This window comes from Delphinapterus leucas, chromosome 3, assembly GCF_059928025.1.
Source record: "Delphinapterus leucas isolate spDelLeu-1000000601 "Yukka" chromosome 3, BTC_Dleu_Yukka2, whole genome shotgun sequence".
Taxonomy (NCBI): Eukaryota; Metazoa; Chordata; class Mammalia; order Artiodactyla; family Monodontidae; genus Delphinapterus; species Delphinapterus leucas.
Window position 1 is genome coordinate 120,152,062 of NC_143131.1, and position 5,919 is coordinate 120,157,980.

Genomic DNA, 5,919 nt, shown 5'->3' on the forward strand with positions numbered 1-5,919 from the left:
AATTTTTTTTGGTGGCCTTTATAAATGAGTATCTTTTTAAGAAAATTACATTTTCTAACTGATTCTTGCTGGTATATAGTTAAATGCAAGTGTTTTTGTATCCAGCAGTCTTGCACACCTCCCTTATGAGTTCAGACACTATATTTGCATATCATTTGGGGGTTTCTATGTAGCCAATCATTTATCCGCAGATAATGACAGTTTTATTCTACTCATCCTTTCTTTTTTTTGTATGTAAATATATACACATGTTTTCTATTGTATTATATGCTATTACATAAATATATACAAATATACACATAATTTGTCAGGACAAAGTCAAATCAACAAATATAAAATATTCTTAAGTTTAAAAATGAATCAGGGGGGCTTCCCTGGTGGCGCAGTGGTTGAGAGTCTGCCTGCCGATGCAGGGGACACGGGTTCGTGCCCCGGTCCGGAAAGATCCCACATGCTGTGGAGCGGCTGGGCCTGTGAGCCATGGCCGCTGAGCCTGTGCGTCCAGAGCCTGTGCTCCGCAACGGGAAAGGCCACAACAGTGAGAGGCCCTCGTACCGCAAAAAAAAAAAAAAAAAAAAATGAATCAGGGGCTTCCCTGGTGGCGCAGTGGTTGAGAGTCTGCCTGCCGATGCAGGGGACACAGGTTCATGCCCCGGTCCGGGAAGATCCCACATGCCGCGGAGCGGCTGGGTCCGTGAGCCATGGCCACTGAGCCTGCGGGTCCAGAGCCTGTGCTCCGCAACGGGAGAGGCCACAACGGTGAAAGGCCCGCGTACCACAAAAAAAAAAAAAAAAAAAAAGAATCAAATAATGGGCATAAAGATAATTAAGGAAGTTGTAAATAAAATTTTGAAGGCACGTATAAACAATAAAAATGACTGACATTTGGTGCATGATGGCCATCTAAAGCTCTGAAAATAATTTTCAACTACTAAGCTTGATTTTCTCTTCCACATTCAATAATTTAAAAATTATGGAATGCTTCACGAATTTGCGTGTCATCCTTGCGCAGGGGCCATGCTAATCTTCTCTGCATCGTTCCAATTTTAGTATATGTGCTGCCGAAGCGAGCACTACTTATCCTTTCTTGAATGTCTGGAATCTTTAATGAGACATTGTTAGTTCTGCAGGTCCAGTAAGAAAACATTAAGTAACACTTACAAAATTCAAAATGATCATTTGCCCATTTTACATAAATTCATCTCAGTGTTTCAGAGGCCCAAATCCAAATATATAGCAGCAAATGCAAAAATTAGTTGGAGCAGCATAGCTGAATGCTGGTTTGTGAGGTACATAGGATTCTGAGGAGAATTAAGAAACAGCCCATTGACTTAGGTCCTGAGATTTTAGGGGCAGATTCCTCACTCTGTATGGCAGGTCTCAGCTGCAGTGAGATTGGGGTGATACTTGCTGACCAAGCGACTGCCCTGTGACTTCTCCTTTCTTCTAAGATAGTGAGGGTAGTCATGGGCTTTGGAATCAAACAGATCACTCTGTGTGGCCCTGAGCAAGTGGCTTAACCTATCTGAATCATAGTTTTCTCATTCGTAAAATGGTGATGATAAGCATTCCTCATAGGGTGTTGGGGAGGATTGAATGGGTTAATAAATGTAAACCGTGGAAGGCAGCTGGGATACATGGTAAAGGAATCGTCAGTGTTGGCAACCAAAATGGCTCCCAAGCCACGGACCCTTCAAGCTGGTCAGGTCCTTGAGTCCTGAGACTTCATAATGCTTCAATGCAGGTAATAGATAGTATTAGGATAGCAAGCATGGGCTTTCAGAAATCCTTCCGTCCTGGGGTTTCAAAAAACTGTTCATCAAGGAAACGTTCTTTTTTTTTAAAAAAAAAAAAAAAAAAGGCGCTTAAACCTGAACTAAAAAAATCAGCTAAAATAGGTGCTGGTTCCGATGGAGTGAGGGATGAAGGATCTAGAGCCCCATCTCCGCAGCCTCCCTCTGCCCTGCCTCCCATGGTTCCCAGCCTCTGTGGCACCTCCAATGTACCCCTTAGTCCACAGAGCACTGATTCTATTCACCACTTTTGTATCAGTCTGCTCAGGCTGCCATAAACAAATACCACAGGCTGGGTGGCTTAAACAACAGAACTTTATTTTCTCCCACTTCTGGAGGCTGGAAGTCCAAGATCGAGGTATCACCAGGGTTGTTTTCTGGTGAGACCTCTTTTTCTGGCTTGCAGACAGCTGCCTTCTTGCTATGTCCTCACATGGTCTCTTCTCTGTACACAGAGAGAGAGAGCAAGCTCTGATGTCTCTTCTTTTTAGAAGGACACTAATGCTACTGGAGTAGGGCCCCACCCTACTCATTTAACCTTTATTACCTCCTTATAGGTCCTATATCCAAATACCTTGGGGGTTTAGGACTCTGGTATATGAATTTTGGGGGAACACAATTCAGTCCATATCCCCCTCCTATTTTCCAGATGAAGAAACTGAGGCTCCTCTAAGGTAGATGATTCCTCCCAGCATACTTTGGAAACTAGGAGCTGAGGTTAGACCAGAGACTCTGTGCAGTTCTGGACATGAGCACAGCTGCTCTGGTGACCTGGTGGTCGAGTGAGGTCCAGAGCTTGGCAGGGATCTCCTGGCCTCTGCGCAGGACCCAGCGCTCCACCTGGGCCCTCAGACGGGTGGCAAGCTCCAGGAGCACCTGTGGGAAGCACTGCAGACACGGATATCCACATGGATTTGGGGCATTTTTCCCAAGTGTTTTTTTTTTTTTAATTGGGGTATAGTTGCTTTACAATGTTGTGTTAGTTTCTGCTGTACAATGATGTGAATCAGCTATATGTATACATATATCCCCTCCCTCTTGGACCTCCCTCCCACCCCACCTCCCCATCTCACCCATCTAGGTCACCACAGCACCGAGCTGAGTCCCAACGGGTTTTGTGAGCTGGAGCAGAAGGGCTGAGTGGACCCCACGTGGTGACTGCAGTCTGTGCACGTGGGATTGGGGGACACTCACAGGGACTGGGGGGCACAGAATTTCTGCCATTGTGAGGCAGGGGAGTCTCAAGGTAGCAGACCTTTGGGTTGGCTGCTGCAGATCACATTTATCAAATTCCTGCCATGTGCCAGCTGTGCTGAATGCTTTATAAAGCTACATCATGGGGCACCCCCCATGACCACCTAGTGAGACAGGAGCTCGAGTAATCCCCCAGCGTGACACAGCTAGGAAGTGGTGGAGCCCAGACAGACACAGGCTGGTTGGCTCTACGGCCTGGGTCCTCCCAATCCCTCCCTTTAAACTCCCACTTTCTCCAAAGCCAGAGAACAGCCTCTTGGTGATGCTGCTGGCCTGGCCAGGCCTCTTCGCACAGCCTGGTCAGACTTGGATGTTTCTCGTCTCCAGGAGGGAAAATAGGGAAGGGGAATATATGTCGTTCTCCAAGCCCCATCTAGGAGCCAAACAGATCAACCAGGGTAGGGGTGGGGGCTGGAATGTCCCAGGCTGTCTTTTCCCAAGTTGAGAAGCGGAAGTCATGACAGCTAAGGGGATTTGTGGAAATTCCTCCGTGCATTGTTACCAAGCAAAGGAAGTGTTTCAGAGTTGAGCTCTCAGTTTCTGCCCTAGGGAGCCAGGGCCAGTTTCCGCTTCTGAAGCTTGTTTGTGGGAAACTGAAGGGGCCGTTTGAGGTTCTCCGTATGGGGGGCTCCAAATAGTCCCCCGTCCTTCCCTCCCAGAGGTGAAGGGGGCAGAGGGTCCAGCGAGCCAGACAAAACAGCCCCGGAATCTGTTCCTCTTCTTTTTCCTTCCACTTTAGGGCGGATGGCTCCGAGCCGAGCAAAGGAACAGAAACATTTTTTCCAGGCCTGCTGGTATTTGCTTCTGGCTCACTCAGCACAAGCGGATTAGAGAAATAGTTGCATTTTTTAGTCTGTGTTCGCCCTCTGGACAGGACCTGATCACGCTCTGTGTGTGTGTGTGTGTGTGTGTGTGTGTGTGTGTGTGTCTCTGTCTCTGTGTGTCCCTCCACTGCCACCAGTCCACTCTTGGAGGGACAGCCAGGCCTGACATCCCTAGCACGGCTGTCCACACCCTGCCAGCTGGTGGGTCAACTCCCAGTCTCTTGGGAAGGTCATAACTGACTCACCAGGAAAGCTATACGTGCATCTGTACGGTTGTCTACATATGGAGATGCCACTTATGGGCGTACACGTGTATATACTTAAGTGTGTCCCATGGCTGCCTGCTTCCCCTCCATTGCCGTCCTGGGCTTTTTCTCTGGCTCCACTCCCTGATGGAGGAGCGCTCCGTGGGAGTTCTCCGCAGACCCTGGAGGAAGGGGAGGCGTGCATGGGCCCCCCTGGAAAGTCTTGCTGGGAGCCAGATAACTAGGGCTGTACCAGGCTGCTCCACCCAGGCCCTGCCAGGAGAACCCTTTCCCAGAAAATCACCTTTGCGGTGTGACAGAAACCTGGTGGGGGAAGGAGGGGTATGCAGGCCCACAAGGTCATTCTCAACACCCGCACTCTCTCTGGTTGGAAAGTGAGGGTCTATCAGCTTGGCTGAATAAACTGAGAGGGAGTAACCAGCTCGTGAGAGAATTTTTTCAAGACAAACTAACTGAGCAGGAGATGCTCACTTACCTGCCTTTCTTCTTTCCTCCCTGCCCCCTCCTCTCCCCCCACTCTCCTCCCCTGGCTCTCTTCCTCCTCCCTTTCCTCTTTCCTTCCTCTCTCCTTCTCCCGCCTTCTTTCTTTCTTTTTATTTCACCCTGCAAACAGGGCACCAAACACCCCTGCTCTTTAATCTCTTAGTATATCCGGCACACTGTAAGCACTGAGGTTGGAGGATGTGACAGGCCATAGCCTGGGCACCCAAGGATTACAAAGTATCTCTCCCGTTTAAAACTCCATGCTGGGTGAGCCTGCAGGATGGCCGGACTTGAACCTGTCATATCTCTACCTCCAACTCCTTCCTTCTAGAGCACTGACGAAAAGGGTGTTTGTGGAGCCCCAGCTGCAGACTGAGGATGTGGAAGCCTAAGAGAAATGGAATTGGGGGTCATATTGTCCAGCAACATATTCTTTTGGGGAGAATTATGATTTCAGAGTTAACAGAGACCTTTTTTTTTTTTAATGGTTTATATCCATAAGACTTCAGGGAAACGGATGATTTCCCAATGTGTAAAAGATGAATTTTTCAGAGTCAACATTCCTAATGCCCAAATACGCTTTAGGACTATGAAAATTTCATGTACAATGATATGTTGTTAGGAACTAAATCGTACTGAGCAGTGGGTTGTAAGAGGGCATTTTATGTTTTATTTTTATTTCCACGCGCGGTTTATTTTTGCTCTGACATTTTATTATAATTTCTTCCTACAGTAGGTGAAGTGCTTGGGAAGTTAATTTAAACCAGCCTGACTTTCTGTGTGTTTTTTAATATTTGTTTAAGCTTTTATTGAGCTTGTCAGGCAAGTCAGAGTACAAAAATGCAGCTGAAAACTCTGTTTCCTTCTGCGGTGCCTGCCCATTAATACTAGGTGGTGACAACAAGATTCGCGAACACTTCGAATGGGGGATTATTCTGGGTTTCCAAGGAAATTCGAGCCACCTGCTTCAGAAACCTCTTAGTGACTTAGTAGGACGATGAAGGCTGTCTCCCCACTCAGCTGTCACTCAGCGTTCCAGCTCCTTGGGCCCCCTCTGGCCTGGCCAGGCTCTACGGGGCCAATTTGCATTAGTGGTCGGAGGCCTGGGCTTGAGTTGTCCTCCCAGCTTGTGGCTTGGCTTCAGCCTGGGCCAGAGAAGCAGCTGCCATCTATCTGCCTCTGGGGAACTTTCCAGATCCACAGCAGGCTGGCTTCCCCTGGGTCTGGGCTGCCCAGTCTGGAGCTGTTTGTCATGGACAGCAGAACGACATGGGATCACCTTGAGGAAGTGGGTTGTGA

At 48.1% G+C, this 5,919-nt stretch overlaps 1 non-coding gene across 1 annotated transcript; it reads right to left on the bottom strand.

Annotated features, from left to right (window-relative positions):
• Window positions 1-967: 967 nt before the first annotated feature.
• On the bottom strand, window positions 968-1,074 carry LOC115803349 (U6 spliceosomal RNA). The gene has a single exon (XR_004024028.1). It is a non-coding gene; the product is annotated as a U6 spliceosomal RNA (small nuclear RNA).
• Between the last annotated feature and the right edge of the window lie 4,845 nt (window positions 1,075-5,919).